At 43.4% G+C, this 25,132-nt stretch overlaps 2 pseudogenes; both read right to left on the bottom strand.

Annotated features, from left to right (window-relative positions):
- Positions 1–2,569: 2,569 nt before the first annotated feature.
- Positions 2,570–3,911, bottom strand: LOC103270850 (annotated as a pseudogene).
- A 12,310-nt stretch (positions 3,912–16,221) lies between these two features.
- Positions 16,222–24,556, bottom strand: LOC110596566 (annotated as a pseudogene).
- Between the last annotated feature and the right edge of the window lie 576 nt (positions 24,557–25,132).

Raw genomic sequence — 25,132 nt, 5'->3', positions numbered from 1 at the left:
GAACAAAAACCAGATCCATTTTTGACTTCCAGAAAAAAAAAAAGTGAGACAGTAACTACGAATCTATAGCAAAGTAACCTCTTTCCTTCCTTCCTTCCTTCCTTCCTTCCTTCCTTCCTTCCTTCCTTCCTTCCTTCCTTCCTTCCTTCCTTCCTTTTTGTTCAGGGTCTCACTCTGTCACCCAGGCTGGAATGCAGTGTGACCCTCATGGCTCACTGCAGCCCAGACCTGCAGGACTCAGGTGATCCTCCTGCCTCAGCTTCCCAAGTAGCTGGGACAATAGGCTCACTACACCTTACCTAGATACTTTTTTGATTTTTTGTATGGACGGGGTGCCCAGATTGGTCTCAAACTCCTGGGCTTAAGCAATACTTTCACCATGGCCTTCCAAAGCGCTTGGATTACAGTCATGAGCCACCACGCCCAGTCTGGAGCTTTCTAATGACAAGTTTTCTAAATCATACAAACACTTGGCTCATCAAAAACATATTCAGTGTGGGGGACAGGATTGCAAATGTCACTACTGGTGTCTGCATGCATTTTTACTCAGCTTCTTTTGGTGTCTTACCTGTTCATGGCATCGAGAGGGCAGTGGGAATATAAGATGACTGAGACATGGGCTCGTGCGGTGAAGGTGATTTCCTAAGTGATCCCAAGGGCCTTTGAGTGATGCATGATTTTAAGTGATTGTTCTTAAGAAATAAATGATTTTATAAGCAAATGTCAAGCTTGGTCAGTTGATTCTAATGTTTTTCTAGTGCTTAACAAATAAAATATTAAGGCAAATGATAAGGATGGAGAGAATTGCATTTTCAAGTATTGCAGACTTAAAATGCAATATTTATTATATAAAATATTTTATGGGTTAGAAATGCTGTCCTTGTCACTGGAAATGTCACATACATACTATTTCCCCCACTTTTGCATTTGTATGATGGTAGCAGGAAACAAAACCCAGCAATCTTTAAACCTGTTGATTGCAACTTGTGGCCTAATCATAGTCTGAGGCTGCTTAAGGAGGGATTTCCCTGAAAGTCCCATGACCTTTTCACTTACCTTGATTGATTTTGGCTTCTCCTGGCACACTGAATCCCAGACTAGAACCTTCTTTTTAATTCAAGACTATGAAGCAGATATCATCTTTATTCTAGTCAAGGGAAACAGGAAAAAAAGTTAGATTTCTTGTGCCAAGAGTAATGAAGCTCTGATATAAATCCTTCTGGAAGCACTCATCACCATCACCGTTGACCCTAAGGATTCTTCAGTGTCACAAAAATGTCACATCAGCCCTATCCTGACCCTCCTGCATCACCCTTCAGGGTGGTGCTTAGACGGCAAGTCTCAGAGGTCCATCTTGTAGCTGTAGCAGCACGTGTAAGGTGGACATGAGCCAGGATGGGGGCAGGGGAGTTTAGAATGTGCGAGTCTTCAAGCCATTGGAGGATCACATTGGGTCTCTCCAAATCTGATCATAGCACATAATTTCACCATGATGGGAATCCTTTAATCTTCAACCCTTTAAGCCTTTAATTTAGCAAAGGCAGTTTCAGCAACAGCAAAAAGGTAGGCGTTTAAGTGCCAAGAGGCAGGAAAAGAGCACATTGAGACCATATGTTTTATACAGTTCTCCCCCATGTTCAAGTCGTCACTGGATTTCTTTTCTTTTTTTTGAGAGGATTAAAAAAAAATTAATTTAATTTTTCTTTTTTTTAAGAAGATGTGGGGTACAATTCAGGATTAGGTATACAAGTGATCATCGTAAAGTTCGGACCCACCTTTTGTCCCTATTTCACCTGGTTTGAGATCTTTGTTTCTTTCTTTTTTTGGGGGGCTTGGAGTCTCACTCCACAGCCTCAGCCTACTGGGCTCAGGTGATCCTTTAACCTCAGCCTTCTAAGTAGCTGGAACTACAGGCACGTACCACCACACCCAGCTTATTTTCTGATTATAGAGAGGAGGTCTTGCCAAGTTGCCCAGGCTTGTCTCGAACCCCTGAGTTCAGGCAATCCTCTTGCCTTGCCTCCCAAAGTGCTGGGATTACAAGCTTGAGCTACCGTGCCCAGCCAAGTCACTGAATTTCCAGTGCAATTAATTAACTGGTGTCATACAAGATGTTTAAGCAAATTGCCAACCCATATTGAGTCAGGAACAGTCTTAGTACTGTCCTAGGGTTGAGTAATGAAAGACTGCCCTATGTTTCAAGCATCAATCAAACAATATTTTGGAAGAAAAAGTTTTCATAAAAAAATTTAGCTGGGCTGATTATCCTGAATTTTGGCTTCTTCACCCATACCCTAGATATGATTCAGCAACATTGTAAAGCTCTTCATTACTAGGCTTCCCATGAAGTGATTTCTATAATTCATCATTTCAAGGTGTCCTCAAACACAGCCATAGAAAAGAATTTAATCATAGCTCTTTTAACATGAAATTTAAATATGAAGTTATTCTTTAATTCATTCATTTTCAGTATGTCAGTTCAGAGAAAAATGTCTGGATTTCCAGGACTTTCATTGAGTTATATATTTTAAAGTTAAAAAGTACAAAGACTTGTCTTATCCTAGAACATTCATTGCTTCTGAGTTGGTACATCACAATACGACACATTTTCTGTAAGAAGATCTTTCCTAGGGACTAATTTCAGTGTATTGTGTGTGAATACCTTGTATAACAGATGTTCTGAGTAATAATTCAACATCGGAATCTATTTTCATTAGCTCTTCTATTTTCTTAGGAGAAGTCTCACTTTTATTACTTTTGAATTCTTCATTTATCTTTATTCTGCATGCTTCTAATGCCCTAGTATCATTTTTGAAAACTTGTTGTCTGGTCCTGTGCATGGCTTTAAAGAACTGTACAACCTTAGCTGCCTGACCCAAGTCTTTCTTTACCGCTGCAGCTACCTCTCAGGTGGCTGAATCTAATCATAGCTCTTAAGGATTGATTTGATGAGAGAAATTGAAAACGTTGATAGAGAAAACCACCTCTGTAATGTGCCGGGGAGTAAACACAAATATTAAAAAACATTTAATCCCAGTAGCAAGTCATGAGACTAATTCTAAGCAGTTTGTACCTCTTGAAGGAAGTTAAAACCAAAGCCCTATATCCTGATATGAGAATGTTGTGCAGAACTTTTTGATGGGAGGAGGGGAACGGGGAGAGGGGGGAAGTTGAGATGTGGGCTTCTTGGGCACCTTCAACCATATACGTGCTCCTGAGTGGGTCTGCTGTCTCATCCCTGAAATCCCAGCACTTTAGGAGGCTAAGGCGAGAGCATTGACTAAGCCTAGGAATTCAAGACCAGCCTGTACCTCATCTCTACAATAAATCAAAAAATTAACTGGACATGATGGTGTGGGCCTGCATTCCAAGTTACTCAGGAGGCTGAGGTGGATGGATCGCCTGAGTCCAGTAGGTTATGACTGCAGTGGCCATTATCGTGTAAATGCACTCCAGCCTGGGTGACAGTATGAGACTCTGACTCAAAAACAAAAAACCATATATGTGCTCAGACTAGGCTTTCTAAACAAAAATGGGAACTTGTGGCCCATGAAACCATGTTTGTCCAGCTTCTGGGATATCTAGATGTCTTATTGGAGCCGAGACAGAATATTTGAAAGTGGGCTCTCTTGCATTCCTGGACAATTAATCACCAACATTGTATTTATTCAGAATGCACTTCCAGTGGTGTTTGAGAAAGAGTGTACTGGAAGCTGTCAGGCTAATTGTTGCCTCTTAGCTGCTCAGCACAGCATCAGAAAAGCCAGACAAACCATCAAGAGCTCTCCAAGGTGTGGGTGTGTTGACGTCAGAAGACCAGGGCTTGTTTTCCACCTCTCATCTCTCACAGCGCCAGCAGAAGGCCACAGGAAATCATTTAGTGCAATTCCGTTTTCACTCCTACAAGCCATACTCCTTGGTCAAAAGCAAGGCAGGAAACTCCTGAAGACACCAAAGTCAGGAGACCTCTGCTCACGGCTCCCCCAAGAGCCACCGAGGACAACAGGAAACAGGAAAGGGGAAGGAAGCTGCATTCTGGTGGAAGGAGGTGTGATCTTCCACACCAAGCTACGCCTTTGGCCTGGCAGTGAACACGAGGGTGAGGGAGGGCCCCAAAGATGCCCCAAGGGCAGCGCTCGCCCTTCCATCCACACAAAACATCTCCACTTTATGGTCCTGAAAACATGCATCTTGTTTGTGAGGTTGGTGGGGACTGTCTGGTTTTCTCCTTTGACATTTAATCTCACACTGTCAAGTGTTTGGTGCAAGGGGGCCTGGCAGACTGTGGCCCCACCTGTGTGTGCCACCTGACGGGCAGTCCCAAGGTGAGACTTCCACATGGGAAATGCAGCCTCATTATAAGGACAAGTCAAAGGAGGAAGGGAGATAGGTTTTTCCATTTTACTCTTGACATCTCAAGCCATTGTTTTCTTTTTTATTCTTTTCATTTCTTTCTTTTTTATTTATTTATTTTTTGGAGTCAGGGTCTCACTGTCGCCCAGGCTGGAGTGCAGCGGCATGATCACGACAATCACAGCTCATGGCAGCCTCAACCCCCTGGGCTCCGGTGATCTGATCCTCCTACCTCAGCATCTTGAGGAACTAGGACTATGGGTGTGTGCTACCATGCCTGGCTAATTTTTGGTAGAGTTGAGGTTTTGCTATGATGCCAAGCTGGGTCTCAAACTCCTGAGCTCAAGCAATCCACTTGCCTTAGCCTCCCAAAGTACTGGGATTATGGGTGAGAGCCACCGCACCCAGCCTCAAGGTGTTTTTTAACTGCACAAACCAAGCCAATGCTGAGACTCAGAAGGGACTGACAGGTAAAGGGGGCTGGTGTCCTCTATCCCAGTCTGTCTCCTGTCATCCTGGCCAAATCCTTAGAAAATGTGAAACCTCATAGCCCCTCTGGGTAATATCTGAATTTCTGGAACAGTGTTCTTTTTTTTTTTTTTTTTTGAGTTGGAGTCTCACTCTGTCACCCAGACTGGAGTGCAGTGGCACACTCTCGGCTACTACAGCCTCGACCTGCTGGGCTTTGGCGATCCTTCTGCCTCAGCCTTCCAAGGAGCTGGAACTACAGGCACGCGCTACCACGCCCGGCTAGTTTTTGATTTATTTTAGAGACGAGGTCTTGCCAAGTTGCCTAGGTGGGTCTCGAACCCAGGGGTTCAGGTAATCCACTTGCCTCGGCCTCCCAAATGCTAGGATTACAGGCTGAGCCACCAAGCCCAGCCGGGAATAGTGTTCTTAGATGGCATTGGTGACCCAGGTCTATTACAGCTAAAGACAAAATTTTCATCTCTATTCAGAAAATAGTCATTGATTAGGGAGTCAGATCTCTCTCTATAGTCCTGAAGGATTAATGTTCTTCAGAGAAGTATCCTAGATGTGATCCCAAGGTTTCTTCGGTTAATGTTTATTATCACATCTGATTTCCCTCAAGACTTTGTAATTATGACAGCTTCTTTGTCTTGTACTCTTGAGTGCAGATGCTCCCACACAGTTGACCCGTGAACAACGTGGGCTTGACCTGGTCAGGCCCCCCCATACTTTCTTCTGCCTCTGCCCCCTCTGAGACTAAGGTCAGCCCTGCTGGAAGATAAGGAGGAAGACATTTATGATGATCCCATTCTGCTTAATGAGTAGCAAATATATTTTCTTTTCTTTCTTTCTTTTTTTTAGAACCTATTTTAGGTAAGGTGGGTACTGGCAAAGATGAAAGATTAGTTATGTATGGGGATGAAAGGAAAATAAGAAAAATAAATTAAGGATATTGAGGATGCAGTTTTTCATTGTCAGAAATGGGAGATCACATGTCAAAATGGTAAAAACTGAAAGACATCTTTTTCAGTTTTGGTAGATTAAAATTAGAATTATCATTACTTCATGGCAGGGAGAGAGAGAGAGGGAGAGAGAGTGTGTGTTAACCCATTTTTGAGAATACAAACAACATACCACAAACTGGGTAATTTATAAAAAACAGAAATTCATTTCTCAGAGTCCTGGAGGCTTGGGAAGTCAAAGATGAAGTGCCAACATCTGGTGTGAGATTTCTTGCTGTGATCTCAAGGGGCAGAAAAGTGGAGGAGAGTCAGTAAATACATTTTCTCTTCCTTATGGTTTTTAAAATAACATTTTCTTTAGCTTATTTTACTGTGTGAATGCAGCAAGAATACACGTCACATACAAAATATGTGTTAATTGACTGCTTTTGTTATCAGTAAGACTTCCGGTCAACAATAGTCTTTTAGCGGTTAAGGTTTTGAGAAGTTAGACGTTATATGCGTGTTTTCAACTACGCGCAGTGAGTGTTCCTAATCCTTGCTCTGTTCAGGGGTCAAGGGTACTTCAGGTCAAGGGCAGGACCCCACCGACGTAGCTTTTCTTTCACCAGCAGGGGGCGAGCTTCACTCGTTTGTGTCCGCACTCAGATGTCAGAGGTCGTGGCATTCAGCAGCATTTCCAAGATGCCTAGTTGTGCTTTGGGGACCCTCTGCAGACAATTGCCAGATGTGGAGGATGGGAACCAGTTGCTACTGGGGAAACAAAACAGCCGTGACGCTGACCTGGCACCTGAACAAGGACTAGCTGCTGAAGCCATTAGCAGCAAGGGAAGTCAGAGTCAGATGGAGCCGTGCACCTGGCGGGCCAGTGAAATTCGCTCGGCGATCAGGGGTACCTGAGCTGGTGGCACACACCTGGGTGCCTACGCTGCCGCGAGTTCATCTTCCTGCGTTTTTCTGCTTTACACTCACCTCTGATTGTGCTTTCCTTCCTGAATGAGAGCTAGGATGGTGGGCTTTGACCCCGTGGATGAATGAGACCCCCAAAAATAAACATGAGAAAATAAGAATAGTTACAAAAACAGCCTGAAGCCTATAAAATGCTAGATAAATGTAAGGTATTGTTACTGTACTGCATAGATGTATCCAAGACGATAAGATCAACTAGTTGGTTCAATAATGAGGGAGAAGACTAATCTGTATAAATGAAAGTGATATTTAATATTTGGGTTCACACTTGGGTTCGTTACTTCTACCTTTCTTCAATCTAATATCCAAAGAAATTCTAAAACTTCCTAAGCAGTTAAATCCGATTTATTTGCAATTTATTCATTCTATGAATAAATCAAGAAGTGGCCCACAGGAGATAGCAGAGAAAGGCAGTGGAAGAGATGAGTGCTTTTCAGCAGCTCTTGTAAAAAATCATTTGCCTGTAATCCCAGAACTTTGGGAGGCTGAGGCAAGTGGATTGTCTGAGCCCGCGGATTCAAGACCAGTCCAGGCAACTTGGCAAGACCGCATCTGTACAATAAATAAAAAACAATTAGCCGGGCGTGGTAGTGTGCGCTTATAGTTCCCGCTACCTGGAAGGCTGAGGCAGAAGGATCGCTGGAGCCCAGCAGGTCAACGCTGGGGTGGGCATGAGCATGCCACTGCTCACCAGCCTGAGTGACGGAGTGAGACTCCAACCAAAAAAAAAATCATTTGGTAAAACATCCATTGCCAGCAGAGGGGAACCTACACAGGGTTTAACTCAGTTCACTCACTAGTGAGGCAGATGTGTAACAAGAATAGTGAGCTGATTTTGGAATCGATAGAGGTGGTGGTTACACTGCAATGTGAGTATGCTAAGTACCAACAAACTACACTTTAAAATAATTACATTTACATTATATGTACTTCACCTCAATTTTGAAAAAAGTAGTAAATAAAAACAGAAGACAACTCATTTACCAAAAGAGAAAGGTTTTTGGTTTTTTTTTTTTTTTTTTTGCATCTGGTATTTGAGGATAAATGTTATGGCAATGCATTCTATTTTCCTTCTCTTACATAAATAAAATCAAATTTGGGGCCTAAGATTTTTAAGGGAAAAATTTACATATATGTTTCTCTGTTGAAAACACAGCTTTATAAGCTGTTTCAGAGAGAGAGAGAAAGAGAGGTATTATTTCTGTTGAAGAGATTGTAAACAACGTTAATTTCTCTTACCCTCTTCTTGCTAAAGTAGAGGTTTATGACATTTAAAAAAGTGAACAGTTTGATAATTCTCCCATATGTGAAACCATGTAGTAACATACAATATTAACCTGCATCGAATGTGATACATTTTAAGTTTCTAAGTAAATGTACCCCTGCCACTTCTGCATAATACTCACAAGTGAATGAGTAGCTAGAATTATGCATAAGCACTGAGGAAGTTTTGAAGCAATAAGGCTGACTCATGACCTCGTCAGCGGGAGAGTCGCCACTGGCATTCGTGTGACAGTCACTCCGCCTCTGTGAGATGAGCAAGGCAGAGACTCCATCTCCACTTTCCAGCCCAGAGAATGAGGCTCAGGAAGGTTCCAGCCCTTGCCCAGGTCGACACACAACTGGTGCCAGCCAGTCAGCGAGGCTGGTTCGAGGCCCAGGGTTTCACTTTACCTGCTCCCCTCTGCCTTTCCGTCATCACCCACGAGCCCTTGTGCAGGTGAGCTTCTGGCCAAGTGATCTCCCGACTAACAACCAGGTGACACATTAGTAAGTGTCCAACCATTCATGATTTAAGAGAATGACTGTTGACAGATAATTTTCCCGTCATCCTTTCGATCAGGCTGGTTTCACAACAGACTCCACGCTCACACAACATTCACTTTGATTCAAAGTAGCTAAGAGAAAGTTACTTTCTCCACAGTTCCACCTGCTCAGAAAGTAGAGATATTACTTCGATGGCAGTGACCTGGACTTTCAAGTCCACACCGCATGGTCCATTGCCTCTGCCAGTCTGGTTCACGGTCTCTGAGCCACCAGGCCTGACCTCAGTTGGTGGTTCTCTTGCAGTGGGGGCCGACCTGGGCCGCTGGTCTGTGCCTGGACCCAACACCTTCATTCTGCTGGAAGGAACTGGGGCTCTTTGTGCTCAGTGGACTGGTTGCCTGTATAGGCTTTGTTCTCCAGTTTGGGTAAACTACTGGATCCTGAAAGCTCCTTCTTCCTAGAGCCTCCAGGGCACCCCCTGGGGGCCTCTGCAGAGTCCAGCAGGTTGGTTGCATGGGAGGAAGTGCCAGCCCTATCCCCTGGGACACTTTCCTCTAAGTTCACTGAGGTGCCCAGGAGAAGCACTGAGGAGGCCTTGTGGACCAGTGTGTCTGGGGTTTCTTCTCTTGTGTGTTGACATCCATGACCTTGGAAGAGGTCATCGAGACATTCCTAGAGTTGTCCCCTGTCAGAGGTTGGTTGGGACCTGGGAGGGCCCCTGGGAGTAAGTCCCCTTCTCCATTGAACTCTTCCTCATCGCTGGCGTCATTGGTATCGTACAGCTCACTTTCCTCTGAGGTCTCACCAAGTTGCCCAGGCTGGTCTGGAACCCCTAAGCTCAGGTCTTCCTCTCTCCTTAGCCCCCCAAAGTGCTGGGATTACAGGCGTGAGCCACCATGTATGGCCTGAGCCTTTCTCTTGCTACCTGTTGCTCTTGTCCTGCTCAATTGGGGTTCCGTTTCCTATAGTTTCTCTTCAGTTTGGGGTCTGGAGAATTCCTAACCTCAATCAGCCCTTTGCTCCTTCATCCCAGACACCACACACTTGTGCACTAAGAGAGGATGCAAACTCTTCTGGGTCCAGCTGCTTCTGTCCAGTTTGTCCTCTGAGCTTTCCTGGTGATGACAGTTGGGCTATGAGACCATCACAAGCCCTGTGGCTTCCTTCTACCTTCCTTGCACAGACAGTGATACCAAGTTGATCCCCAGCCCCTTGTATATTTTGGGATTGGGGGAAACCTTGTATCTAGTTTTGTTGAGGATGTTGACCATGCTTTTTTCTATGTTAGTTGCACGAGTGCAATTTGTAGGTGTGTCGTGGGAAGACACGGGGAGTGTATGAAACCGCCAGCATTCCCACCATCTTGGTTGAATCTTCTGGACTAGCCCCCAGTTGTTCTTTGTATGTAGTGAGGTGAAAGTCTGCTGCTTTATATATAGATTCTGATTTTAGCCTCATGTTTAGAAGAGCGTGTTTCCCTCTCTGTCTTCTCCTCCCTTCTCCCTTTTCTCCTTTCCCTTTCCCAGTTCTGTATTCACGGTAGGACCATGGCTGAATGTGTGGAGTGAGGGTAGGAGAATTCTACCAAGACCACCCTTTGTCCAGGGTTGGTCAGCAATGGATCATTTGGAGCTCTCTGTGTTTAAGCATTGTTGGATTCATCCCTGAGGACAAGAGAGGGAAGCTGGGGACCAGCTGTTTTCAATCTTCATTGAGTTCAGCTGTTTGGGGGGATCAGGAGGAAGGTGGGTGGAGTGATGATGGCTGTGACCTTTGTGGGTAGGGGTGGGCTAGGGCAGCTCCTCTCTTAGTTAACCTTACTGAATCAGTTAATTGCAGGATTGGAGGTGGGGGCTCCCCTCCAATCAGCCCATCCCTTGCCCATTACTCCTCTGAGCTGCTTAGACTGACCACTAAGTGCCTGGGAAAATGAAAATGACCCCCCTATCCAGCCTCACCTTCCCCACCATTCTGAGGCATGATGAAGACTCCAATGCGGGTGCTCCCTGCTTCTTAAAGGACTCCCCTTCTGAAGTGTCCTTTCTCCAGCTAAGGATCTTGGTGGCATTCCTCAGCATTCTCGTTTCACACCCTCTGCTTTCTCTCCTTTGGAGAGAGTTGGGATGCATGTGGAAAATTAGATGGGAGCAGCTTGCGTGTTCAGATAAATTCTGTGATATAGATTGGGGCCAAATGATGATAAATGGCCTCACTAGGATGGTTCTAGGTAAAGAACAGATAAGGAGTGGGGGCAAAGGATGCCAACTGGTGGAGGGGGAGCAGTGGGCCAGTAGGAATAGACCTACCAGTGGCAGGTGCTGGGTGAAGACCTGCGAATCCTAAGTGCTCCCCCTGTCGGAGGCCAAGTCACACACTGGGTCCCATTCTGGGATTCCTGTGAGATGTTATCTTGCCTTTTTTCTTGGGCCGCTCTGGGTTGGTGTCTGCATCTAAAAACCAGGCCTAAATAAAGTCGATGCTTTTTATTTTTCTCTGTAAAGTAGAAGTAAGGGGATGTAAGTAAGGGGATGAGGGGATGTAAGCGGGTAGGGTTTTAGAGAAAAATGAAGAACAGTCATTGTGAAAGATGAAAGAAATAACTGACAACGAAACAATTGCTCAGTGGCATCGAGGGTCCAGGTGAGGTGGGAAATCATGACCTACAGCAGCATCATTCCATGTGGTCGTGGCATTTTTCTCTCGGAATTTGGGTACGGGAACTAAGATGCTGGCTAGTTGGAAGGTTCCAGGATCAGGTTGTAAGACAGGACAATGTAGAGGGGATCTAAGCCTGTTGGAAATTGCTGTGCTACTTGGGAATTCTAGTCTTTAAATAGAGAAGAGAAGGAAAGTGTGGGGTTCCGACAGGGAGAAAATGGACAGTGGTCAAGGGATTAGAAGACTTGTTGGAATGAAGATGGGAAGTGACCAGAAGGTCGGGAGGTTGTGGTAAAAGAGTAAGAGGTTTTATTGTAAGATTTTAGAGGTGAAACTGTTTTGGATTGTGTCAAGATTCTGACTGTGGCCCAGAAAAGGGCAGCTAGCTTGAATTCTGTTGCTTTTGCACCTCTGTATGTAATAATTATGTAATAATACACATTTCTTTTTTTCTTTTAATTCCTTCTACTTTAAAGATGTGGGGTACAATTCAGGGTTAGGTATACAAATGTTCATTATGGAGGTACCCTTGTTGATGAGGCATGCCCCTTCTTCCCCAGGCGGATTTCCACTACTGCCAATCCCGCTTTTCTGCTCCCCTCCTGGCAGTTTCCTGCTACTGCCAATCTTTTTCTTACAGTATTACAATAATTGTTCAAGGTCCACTCATGAGTGAGAACATGTGACACTCAGACCTTTGTTTCTGTGAGAGATCACTCAGTATTATACACTCTAGTTCCATCCAGGTTGCTGCAAAATTCATAGTTTTGTTCTTTTTTATGGCTGCATAGTATTCCATAGTGTATATGTACCATATTTTTAAAATCCAGTCCTCTTTTGATGGGCAGCACGGTTGGTTCCATGTTCTTGCTACTGTGAACAATGCTGTGATAAACATACGTGTGCAGGTATCTTTTTTATAGAGTGATTTGAGTTCTTCCGGGTATATTCCCAGTAGGGGGATTACGGGGTCGTATGGAAGGTTGATTTTTAGATCTTTTAGGAATCGCCACACTGCTTTCCACAGAGGTTGCACTAGTTTGCACTCCCACCAACAGTGTAGAAGTGTTCCCTTTTCACCGCATCCCCTCCAGCATCTGTTACTTTTGAGCTATTGACGATAACCATCCTGACTGGAGTTAGGTGGTATTTCAGTGTAGTTTTAATTTGCATTTGTTTGATGACTAGTGAGGCTGAGCATTTTTTCATGTATCCGTTGGCTGTTCATAGGTCTTCTTTTGAGAACTGTCTATTCATATCTTTTGCCCACTTTGTAATGGGGCTGTTTGTTTTCTTCTTTTCAGCACCTTTGAGTTCCTTGTAGATCCTAGATATTAGGCCTTTGTCAGACATACAGTTGGCAAATATTTTTTCCAAGTCTGTGGGCTGTCTCCAAGCTCTCTTGATGGTTTCTTTGGCTTTGCAGAAGCTTTTCAGTTTGATGAGGTCTTACTTGTCTTTCTTATCTCTTACGGCATGGGCACTTGGGGTCAGGAATTGGTTGCAAGTTTCAACTTCCTTAAGGGTGATCTGCATTTTCTAAGGTTCTTATAGTTTGAGGTTTTACATTTAGGTCTTTGATCCATTTAGAGTTGATTTTTGTGCATGGTGATAGGCATCTTGTTTTAGTCTTCTGTCTGTGGTCATCCAGTTATCCCAGCATAATTTACTGTATAGGTTCTCCTCTCCCCAGTCAGTGGTGGAGGCTTTGTCGAAGATGAGTTGGTTGAGAAATTGGGGTTTTGCTTATGGAATCTCTATCCTGTTCCATTGGTCTATATGCCTATTCTTGTACCAATACCAGGTTGTTTTGATTATTATAGCTTTATAATAGAGTTTAAAGTCTGAGAGTGTGATACCTCCTGCTTTTTTTTTTTTTTTTTTTTTTGCTGTGTATCATTTTGGCGATTCATAGTCATTTATGTTTCCATATGAATTCCTGTATTGTCATTTTCAGGTCTGAGAAGAATGCTGCTAGCAATTTAATGGGTATTGCATTAAATCTGTAGATTACCTTGGGTAGCATGGACATCTTAATGATGCTGATTCTTCCAATCCATGAGTATGGAATATTTTTCCATTTGTTTATGTCATCTTTAATTTCTTTGAGCAGGGTTTGGTAATTTTCACTGTAAAGTTCTTTCACATTTCTGGTTAGTAAAATGCCAAGGTATTTGATTTTTTTTTCTGGCTATTGTGAGTGGGATTGTGCTTTTTATTTGGGTTTTTGTTTGTTTGTTGTTGGTGTAACAAAACACATTTCTTATCTTGATATTACTGTATAAGACAGAACAATGGGAAAAAAACAAGTAGTAAACAGAGTGTTTATTTTTTACATATTACTTGGAAAAGGTTGACAGAGATGTGATTTGCATAACTTGGCACAACATTTAAAAAATGTACAAGCTACTTCATATTATTGCACTACTCTTTAATATATAAGGCATTTTATTTTGCATAAATGAAGGAGAATGTCTAATATCATACCTCTGGTGTGGTGCCAATTAAGTCAACCATCAAATTCAATGAGATACGTGTGGGAGGATGGAAGTAAAATCCAACCTATGTCAGTCCTAATGGTCTATTCTTGCAAGGATGATTTACTTGTCAGAACACGTATTTGCCCTCATAGCTTATTGTAAATGACTGACCACTTTAACAACAAAACACTGACGATTTTAGTAGGACAATACCAGTAGTCTTCACTTCAGGAAGTGTGGGAATCTTTTAGACTAATTAGAAATAATAGTTGTGCCTTGGACACCGAAGACAAATCAACAACTTTCTATCCTGGAGTCAAAGACACTTTGGCTTTTGCTTCTTCCCTGAAATTCCAAGTGTTGGTCAGGGAAACCTTCTGGCAAGATCTAGTAAAATGGCTGATGACTTGAACATCATGTAGTAAGCCAGAGGTCCAACCTCTACTCCAGTTATGAGGACTAAGGACTCTCAGGAGGAGACCATTCCGTTGCTCCACATTGCTCTAGAAACTCCCCTCTGTTCACATGGGACTGTGCATTTTTCAGTAGGCAGAGCTGTAAGAGGGGAGACAAAACATGGTTTTGGGTTGACTTGAAGTAGCCTCTTGTCATTTAGTCAAGAATGCAGAATCAATGAATCTGAACATAGGGACTTCAAAAACAATGTAGCACTCACCTTGCCTGATTTTCCATAGTATCTTACCTGTAGTTATAGTGAAAAGTAGAAGTTAAATCAACTAATTAACTAAGTAACTCTAAATAACTCCTGTACTGCATTGTCGTTTGCATTGCCTCTTGCAAAAAGAGACATCTGGGTTCAGAGAAGACAGATATTTCAAGCCCATCTGAGAGACCTCTCTGGGCTGCCCCCAAAGAGTGTTAGTGGACTTGGTCACTCAGAAAAACGATGCACTAATGCGATGGCTCAAGCCCTTCCAAGTTCTGGAGGTTGTAGCCACAGACCCAAGCTGTCGGTGTTTTAATGAAATATCTCCAGCATAACATCTCAGCATCACCCCATGACTAGGTATGACAAATGCATTCTCCACTCATGACTCCATGGGTTTGTTTGCACCCCAAATATCTGGGTTGTAACCACATATTTTTGCTCCTTCTCCTCGACAGTGACTCACTCTGTCTCTCCATTTTCTTCCTCCTCCTCCTCATGACATGTTGGTAGACAAAGTTGATGGTGAAGGTTTGGAATTTATCTAAGGAAATAACATACAGCAGGAGGGGAGAAAAGCCAACTACACAATAATGCAGGGAATATGGCACAGAAACAGGAACGGCTACTGTAAAGGAGCTCGTGCCACAGAGGAGGAGCAGCCAGGATGGGTGGCACCGGTGGCACGAACCACAGAGGTGAAGCACTTCTGCAGGAAAATGCTTTTGGCAAATGGAAGAAATTGCAAAACAGGAAAACAAAAACAGCAAAAATTCCAGTCACTGCGGAGTTATGTCATTATATGAGGTCAGGAAAAGAGATCCAGCACTTAGAATGTGACGTTTCTTAGGCATGTTGGGCAAGAGGGGGAAGAGCAACCAAAGGATGAGTTGAGGCTCCTCTATTTGGATTGTTTATAAGTCCCAGGCCACTTAAAAAGATACTTGATGTCTAAAAATTTGGTTTAAATCAATAGTTGGAGTGCATAAAATATAGAATAAACACCCAGTGGCTGTGATATTTTTGCCTGCTCTTGTGTTGACCAGTCTTGAATTCAAGCACTTACTTAAGACAAGTTCAGAAACCAGATGTAAGGTGCTCTCTGATCTGGAACTTGCTGCTTCTAAGCTGCAAAGCTCATGGCTGTTTAGTACATATATCAGGGCTTCTATTCTGCAGGAAAGCCTTATGACTTACATCCTTAGAGACAGAAAATGATCAACTCCTCACAGTGATCAAACACTCAATGAGTTGAACTCTGCCTCCATACACTATACATTGCACTCACTATAAAATATTCCTTTCTGCATTTTTCTTTTTTTGGATGGTTCCTGAGCTTGGCCTAACGATTAGATCCTAAATCAGTTTCTTCCTTTTTTAAGTGTCATTCTCTTTTCAGGGTCGTGTACACAGACCTACAGGACCTCCTGCCATTGAATGTGCCTAAAAGCATTGTGTCTTACTTACAAAATTATACAAAACTGTAGTCCATTAAGTTGTGATATTTGTGTCCCCCTCAGACTTTGTTCGTTCCCTAATCACAAAGATTGGGTATGTTGGAAGAGCTGGGAAGAGGATGCAAAGGTCAGCAAAGTGTTTCAGATGAAGAAGGGCATGTCACATGTTGTATCCCCATGGAAACGTGTAGATAGGGGACAGGCAATGGAACAAGAGGAACCCTCTCTCCCTGGATGCTCCAGGGGGATGTCTTCCAGAGTTCAACTTCATTACTGCTGCACATGCAATGAGTCAAGAAGGCTTCATGTGTAAGTACAAATGGGAGATTTTTATCGCCAATGTTGGTTGTTTGAAGAACCCGTAGTTTAAAGAAGTCATTCCGATTTGCTGAAGTAAGAAAGAAGGGAACTGAGAAGGAAAGGATTCTTGTTAGAATTCACAAAAAATTCCTGTACTTCCTAACTACTAACTGCACAGGTACTTCTGGGACAGATGTCACAACATTCCAGGCTTCGAAGTGCAGGAGCCCAACCAGGGGCTTCCCATTAATAGCCAGAATTTCATCTCCAGCTTCTATTACTCCAGCTAGTTCAGTGGCACAACCCAGGAGAATAAATACAGAACAATGGTTGGCACTTTCACGAGGTCTGAAATCTCCAAGTAAACCAAAGACTTAATTGAGAACAATCTCTCCATGATATATGTGCCCATATTCTTAGGATGGGAAGATGTTTCCTAAGACACAAAAGACATATAGCTTTAAAAATAAATTGAACTCCATCAACGAATTCAACTCTAACTCCCCAACCCCACCTCAAGCAAGGAAAAAACAAGCAAATGACAAGCGGAGGATATTTTCAACATATTTAATCAACAAAGCTTTGATGTCCAGACCAAAGAACTACAAATCAACAAGGATGATACACAATAAAGAGAAAGTTGGGCAGAGGAAATCATGAGCTAAAATTGAAACAACTAATGAACCCAGGAAACAGACTTAACTTCTAAGTGTTAACAGATATTGGCTGATAGAGGCAAGTTTCCCCTCTAAATACTAAGCAAGCCTGGCCCTGCTTAACTTCCGAGATCAGGCACGAAGGGTTGTACGGCCAGAGAATGACAGAAGCAAGTTTTTCAGAACTATGATTATATGCTTCTCAGTGACTGTGGAGATTGCTTTATTGATTACTTACACACAAAGCTGAACATATTTTTACATTATAGTCTTGTGTAGGTTACAGCAAATTTATGAACTTTGAAAAGCTCTGTTTAGTTTCTTGCACATACATATCTAAAATGATCACACTGAAGAAGACAAACACACTGGCTATGGAGACATTTTATGGGTACAATGACATTGAAGAAGGACCATTCCCAGGTATGAAAATAAAAATTAGCTGGGCTTGGTGGCACGTACCTGTAGTTCCAGCTACTTGGAAGCCTGAATCGGAAGGATTGCCTGAGTAAAGCAGATCAAGGCTGTGGTGAATGAGAGCATGCCGCTGCACTCCAACCTGGGTGACAGAGTGAACTCCAACTCAAAAAAAAAGAAAAGAAAAGAAAAATTGTGCTTACTTTGGCAGCACATATACTAAAATTAGAAGGATACAGAGAAGATTTGCATGGCCCCTGCACAAGGATGACACGCATATTCATGAAGCGTTCCATATTTTTGACTTCGCGTAAACTAAAAAAAAGAAAGAAAATAAAAATCTTCTCAGAAATCTTAATTAGATCTCAAAAGACTGAGCAGATACATCTGTTTCATCCTAAATTTCTGAAGGTCCTTGTTGAAATAAATATTATGACATTAATACACATGTAATTCTATCGATTACACAAATTAATGAAATAAAAATACAGTCTGGAAGAAATCCAACCTTCTCAAGGACAAGAACATTTTATGCTGTTAATGATAGAGGCAGATACTCTTGTTAGAAGAGGGACTTCGCCGATATCAGCTTCGCAGTGGAATACATACAATGATTTAGTCCTCATCATTGCTTTCGCAAGATCCAGATTTCGGGAAGGACCAATGCATTGCTGCTTAACATAGCCAGTTAAACTTGTGTTAATATCTGTACCCAATGTCCTGTTCTCAAATATTAACTAAAGGTCCCAGGCAGATTATGTGAAACAAACCTATGCCAAGCAGGTTATGTGAAACAAAAACTGTCTGGCATGAGTTTGTCCTGTATAATCACCAGCAATCTCTTAACGTCCCCTGAGAGGGGACATCTGAATGCAGAGGGTTAAGTTGAGCATTTTTCTGTGTTTCTTGGTCGTTTAGGTTTTTAACATTTGTCAATTTTCTATTGTTTCTTTCCTTGACCCAAATTTTATTTATTTTGTATTTTTCTTACTGAATTATAGTTATTTCTATATTGTGAATATTTACTATTTAATGGTTAGTATATTGTAAATATCTTCTAGTCATTCACTTATATTTTAATATTTGCTTATACTTATTTGCCATACGTTGTAAACATTTTATGTTTTCTGAAATACGTGTTTTTCTGTTACTTTAAAGAAACTTTGTAATATTCAAAATAATATGTATTGCTGATATATAGGAAATTCTATTGAACTTTGTATGTTGATTGTGAATTCATCCATCTTGGTGAACAGTTTCCATTGGCTTGAATTTGATTATCTTATTTTTTTCAATCAGCAAGTACATTAAAAAAAATTTTTTTTCCCATGGATTAAATTCCTGATCTTCAAGAAGGCTTTAGGGATATTAATTTTCTTTTTTATTCAAAGATATTTTTGTATTATCTTTCATATTGTCAGTGTGCGGCTGGGCATGGTGGCTTGTGCCTGTAATCCTAGCCCTTGGGAGATAGAGGTGGAAAGATTGTTTGAGCCTAGGGTTTCGAGACCAACTTGGGCAACATAGCAAGACCTCATTTCTACAAAGGCAAAAAAAATTTAACTGGTCATGGTAGTATGCATCTGTATTGTCAGCTAGTTGGGAGACTGAAGTGGAAGGATCACCATAGCCCAGGAGGTCGAGGCTGCAGGATGCCACAATCGTGCCACTGCACTCCAGCCTGGGTGACAGAGTGATACCAGACTCAAAAAAATAAAAAAATAAAAAAATAAAAAGAAAAAGAATGAAAAGAAAAAGAAATTCCTGTTGCGAGGTTGCTTTCTGTGACTTGAGTTAGAACACACAGGAAAACAAAATGAACAGAAAACTGGTAACCATGACATTTTAAAGTTTGAAGTGTGGTAAGAAGATGAATCTTTAGATAACCTCTAAGTCTGCACAAATCAAGTAGATTCACTTGTCTCCAAAATGAGTGGAGGGAGGGTGCTGCCATATAATGTTCAGAAAACCCTGAATGCCTTTTCACAGGAACAAAATGTTTGCACAGGAGACCATGCTCGTCTGTGGGGCACGTCTTCCTTCTTCTTGGTCCATTTCCACAGCTCTTGTCATGTATTTCTAGCCAGATACTAGTGACAAGGGCCGAGAAGTTCTCCTGGATGTCATATCCCTGCTTTGCAGGAGGCAGGTCTGGAGGTCCCTCCTCTCTGCTGGAGCACCTTTCCCAATTTAGTGCTGCCACTATCGGGGGACTCAGAGCCTGGTCTCTCCTGCTGACTCAGCCTGAGTGCTGCTTCAGCACTGGTCCTGGGACTTGGGGATCTCTGACACCCTTTTGAGCTGTGTGCTTCTTGGTCTGCAGAGGCCACATGTACTGTGACTGGCCATGGAGGTGGACACTCTAGCTCCCTTCATAAACCTGTCTTTTTTTTAATGACAGCCAGGGTCTCGCTTTGTCTCCCTGGTTGGAGTACAGTGGCTCAATCACTGCTTACTGCAGCTTTGAACTTGTGGGCTTAGGCAATCCTTCCTCCTCAGACTCCAGAGTAACTGGGACATCAGGGCACATACCACCGTGCTTTCTAAGTTTTCATTTTCTTTTTCCTTTTTTTAGAGACAAGGTCTCACTGTGTTGCCTAGGCTGGTCTTGAACTCCTGGGCTCAAGCAATCCTCCCACTTGGCCTCCTAAAGTGCTGGGATTACTGGCATAAACCACCATGCTGGGCCTATGAGTGTGTCTTAGAACATACAACCTAGCCATCACGCTTGAAGGACAGTTTAACTGAGTCCATTGTTTTAAGCTCACAGAAATGTTCCCTCCATCCTGTGAAGGTGTTTGTTTTTCTGTTGGTTTCAGACATTCACGCTGCCAAGTTGATTGTAGTACCCTTGGAAGCAATCTGTGCATTTTCTGTTAGCTTTTTAGTTTTTCTTATTTATATTCTGGAACTTTCCTGTGGTATATAAAGATCTGGATTTTTATAAAATTCAGCCTGTTTTGCCCTTGATGAATTTTTTTGGTTCTGGAAAATTCTTGGTCATGATTTCTCCAAATATTTCCTTTCTCTCATTCTACTTTTTTCTTTTTGGAATTTCTTCTCTTGTATCACACTTTTGTAATTTTTATCCCTTTATTTCCCTATGCTGTATTTTCTATAGTTTCTTTGTTCTATCTCTCTTTTTCTCTGCCCTTCTAGGAATTTAGTCTACATTTTAATTTTATTCAAAAAAAAAATTTGACTCCATTTTTTTCTTTTTTTCTTTTTTGAGTTAGAGTCTCACTCTGTTGCCCAGACTGGGGTGCAGTGGCACGCTCATGGACACTCCAACGTTGATCTTCTGGACTCCAGTTATCCTTCTGCCTCAGCCTTCCAAGTAGCCAGAACTAAAGGCGTGTACTACCACGCCCTGCTCAGTTTTTATTTATTGCAGAGATGAGGTCTCACCAAGTTGCCCGGGCTGGTCTCAAACCCATGGGCTCAGGTAATCCATTCGCTCCTGCCTCACAAAGTGCTGGGATTACAGGCTGAGCCACCAAGCCTGGCCTCCTGTCTTTATTTTTAATGGACTCTCCTGTTTATTAGGTCCTGGCAATGGATGTCCTTCTGCACCCTGCACTCCTCGTCTGACGCTGTCACTTGGGAGAGCTCTTACAGTCGCGGTGCTGCATGCTTGCCTGAGCTTGGCTCTTTTTGTCCTACTGCTTGGTCAACTTGACCAGTTATGAGTCTGAGGTTTTTTCTCTAACCCGGTACATCACAAACAACAGAGGCCAGAATCCTGATTCATGCCTGTCTTCTGCTTGCTTGAAAGGCTGTCATGTGAACAGAGTTAATATCGTGTAAAACACAATAGGGCCAACACAGGAAAGTCTACATGATACAATGCACTAAAAACATTTTAGACTATTTAAAACAAATTTGATTTTCAGATGGATGGGACTGCCTTTTTATTGAGACGTACATGGAAAGAAGACAGGATTTCTAGGGCATTACCTTTGGACACTCTTTTAATGACTAGGGGCCCATCTTTAGACACATGATTTTCCTCTGTCTGGACTCAATCTCAGCCTGACTAAGGTCTTCAGCACCTCTACACGCAGAGCATCATGGATGGCCATGCTTTTCCCTGCAGCAACAGCATTCTTCTAAACATGCTGTTGAAATGACGGGGTTGTTCATCGCGCCACTTTTCCAGTCCCCAGATGCTTTACCTTGGGCACCGTGTACTCCAAGCACCTCAAGTCCTATCTGCCTTGAGACTCTTCTTTTTTTTTTTAATTGTAGTCTCACTCTGTCTCTTAGCTTGAATGCAGTGGCATAGTGGCAGCTCATTGCAGCTTCGACATCCTGGGCTTCAGTGATTCTTATCCCAAGGAGCTGAGACTACAGTTACATGCCACCACGCTGGCTAATTTAAAAAAAAATTTTTTTAGGGACAAAGTATGACTATGTTGCCTAACCTGGTCTGGAACCCCCGGGCTCAGGCAATCCTCTTGCCTCGGCCTCCCAAAGTGCTGGGATTGTGGGCATGAGCTTTGAGGTGTTTCTGACATTTGAGCCCAGCATGAAGGGTAGTCCTCCAGGTTTGGGGGCCACCCGCCTGGCTGCCTTCCTGCTGTGCTTACATGCTTTGTTCTTCTGGCTGTTTTCTGCAAACTTTGGTGAATGCTTTTATGCCCAAGCAGAAATCCCCAGAGACAGATGGCTCTTGTTAAGCCCCGAACACTGGCAGTGCATGTATCAGGAAGGACTGGAGTCTCACTTGAGGAATCCAGATTCAAGTTCTGCCAACCCTGGGTGTCGATGGCAGTGGAGCATCACCCCCTGCTTCTGAAAGCTGGCAGCATCTAATGCCCAGCCTCATGGGGGCTGTTACAATGGACTCCATGGGCCCCAGGGAGTCCCCAGAGCTTCCTGCCTTTCCACTCCTACCACTCAGGCTCCTGCGAGGGGAACACCTGCCTCCGGGCACGTTGTCTTTACCCAAACACTGGCTGTCACCATGGGAACCGGGCACGTTTCCATGGTGATATCTGCTCCATGGCAGCAAACATGCACCAACTCTGTTCAGAGAAGTGGGTTACACTGCCCTCCTCATGGATTCATCAGGGCTGAGGCCAAGCTTGTGTCATCGTCTCTGAGCACAAAGGCCAGTCCATTTTTCTGGTTTACAGAAAACCGCTCTTGCAGGAACTGAGGGACATTTACTAACACTGGGAGTAGCACAATTTTTCAATAGGTGGCTTGCTGTTAATCAGGACAATGGGCCCATTACAGTGGTTCTCCACTCTGGCTGCATACTAGAATCCTTTGGGAACATAGAAAAGCCACTTCTTGGCCAGGCACAGTGGCACATATTCCGGTAATCCCAACACGTGGGAGGCTGAGGCTGGAGGACTGCTTAAGCCCAGGAGTTCAAGAGCAGCCAAGCAACATAGTGAGACCTTGTTTCTGTAAAAAAAATAAAAATTAGCCAAGTGTGGTGGTGTATACCTGTAGTCCCAGCTACTCATGAGGCTGAGGCAGGAGGATCGCCCAAGCTCAGGAGACTGAGGCTGTGGTGAGCTGTGATTGTGCCACTGCACTCCAGCCTGGGTGACAAAGTGACACTCAGATAAAAAAAAAAGTACCACATCCCAGTTCCCATTTCTAGTCATTTGTGATTTAATTAAACTGGGGGCATTTCCTGGGCATCAAGGTTTTAAAAAAGCTGGAGAGCAACTGGAGAGTTACTTCTCATGTGCAGTTTAGTGCACCAGGCCCAACATCAGACATTCTCAGTGCATGAGAAGGAATAACTGCGTGAGAACAGGTAGACCTGGGGCAGGGAGGCCAAAGAACAGGAATATGGATTAGGAGTGTGTTTGCACCCTCAAGGTGTTTTCATCTGGGTAACTCTACAGGGTATGGTTCAAGGCGACATACGCATTAAAGATGCCTCAGCAATGCTTATTATAAATAGCAGGATAACCTTCCATGCCTGAGTTCACAAGACTTAAAACCTCTGGAAGCTGTTAGAATTAAGTGGTTTCTTCTGACAGTTTGAGTTTCTAGGATCCCACTGAGAATCCACCAGGCAGTGGAGACGGTGCAGGGGCAAAGGCGAGCATGGCAAGTTCTGATGACTAAGATGCATCTCGATATTGGGAGGGCTTCAGCGCTCCAAAAGAGGGAAGTTGAGGTGAAAGAGGAACAGGAGAACTGGGGGTAGCACCACTGTGGAGACGTCTGGATAAGAGTCGTTTCTCACCTGTTCAGAGCCATTTTCAGACCCTTTACAAACACCTCAGGCCACCACAAGGCCACGTTGTGCGAAGGAATCCAGCTACCCTTGACCTTACCAGGGAGAGACAATGAGAAGAAACAAAAGGCTTCTCCCACAAGGCAATGCCCTAACCTGAACTCCTGTAGGCTTTGTTGCCCACTTGATAGAGCTAGAGATGCTGCCCCTTAATGCAGAGGCAGAGAAAACTTTAGAAGGCTGTCTACCGGGGGCAGTAGACAGCCTACACTGCAGAAGTAGATGCCACACTTAGTTCTGAGGCTCTGAGTGTTGAGGACACCTAGGAAATCTCTTTTGGAACCTCTTCTAGCAAGTTCTTTTGGCTGGCTAAGGCTGCAGTCTCTGTTTTCAATCATAAAACACTTTTGCTTCCTCATTTCCTTTTGTTCTTCTAAAACAGTAAAGAAAAACCCCTTGCTGTTTCCCAAGGATCAGTCTTGGTTGGCATTTCTCCTTCCATGCGGACTCCCCCATCACATGTGTTCCTGTTTCTCTTAGCGGGCCTAACAAGAGGGTGTGACTAGGATAGGGATTCTTCATTAGGAAATGTAGAGACTCTGTCACACAGTCATTTTACATCCTCCAAAGTATGGCTTGCAAAGATCAGCCTAGGCAATATAGGCAATATAGTGAGATCTTGTCTCTATCAAAAAACCAAAAAATCACGTGACTGTTGTACTAGCTACTCAGGAGGCTGAGGTAGAAGGATCACCTGAGCCCAGGAGGTTGAGGCAGCGGTGAGCCGTGATCATGCCACTGCGCTCCATCCTGGGAGACAGAGAGAGACCTCAACTCTAAACAAAAATAAAAACAAAAACAAACAAAATACCACCACTACCAACAAAAATGAAAGAGTGTGACTAGAACACCTGGGAGATTTTTATAATTTATTTGCAACACTGCTTTTGCAAGAAGCATCCAAAATATAATAGCCTTTGCTGCATTACATTTTCCAGACCCAGAAGTTGGCTGTTATTTTCCTTTTGTTCATCCAGAATCTTCTCTTTCTGCCTGTTGCTCATACCCTGCTGCTAATCGCTGAATTGATATCTTGCCAATTCCAGGCTCCAGGGAGATGGCCTTTCTGGACAGCAAACCATTCCCCTTGACCATGGAGGGCCCCTGCCTGGTGGAGAACCTGGGCTCTTCCATCATTTTCTTGATGACCACGAGGGCATCTTTGTGCAGCTGTGCCTCATGTAGGATCTTCAGAACATCCTCGTGGGCAAAGCCTGCCTGGGAGGTGTCGTTGATGGACAGAGAAAATTCCCTGGGTTCATAGTCCCTTCCTGAGAAGCTGCCCCCTGTGAAAACATGTCCCTGTGAACCTGGGACAAGGAAAGGAAAAGGGAACAAAGGCCAGTTCCATTAATGACTTACAGTTAAAAAAAAAAAAAGGCCAGTTCCATTAATGACTTACAGTTAAAAAAAAAAAAAAACAAGACAGTAATTGCAAGTCTATAGTAAAGGAACTCCTCTCTCTCTCTCTCTCTCTCTCTTTCTCTCTCTCTCTCTCTCTTTCTTCCTTCCCAGGGACTCACTCTGTAGCCCAGGCTGAAATGTAGTGGCACACTCATGGCTCACTGCAACCTAGACCTGCTGGGCTCAGGTGATCCTCCTGCCTCAGCCTCCCAAGTAACTGGGACTAGAGGCACATGCCACCACGCCTGGATAATTTTTTGATTTTTTTTGTAGGAATGAGGTGTCAGTATGTTGCTCAGGTTGGTC

This window comes from Carlito syrichta, unplaced genomic scaffold, assembly GCF_000164805.1.
Source record: "Carlito syrichta isolate Samal-C Ts95f unplaced genomic scaffold, Tarsius_syrichta-2.0.1 Scaffold310468, whole genome shotgun sequence".
Taxonomy (NCBI): Eukaryota; Metazoa; Chordata; class Mammalia; order Primates; family Tarsiidae; genus Carlito; species Carlito syrichta.
Note: the sequence above shows the minus strand (reverse complement) of the source record. Positions and strands in the feature narration are given on the sequence as shown.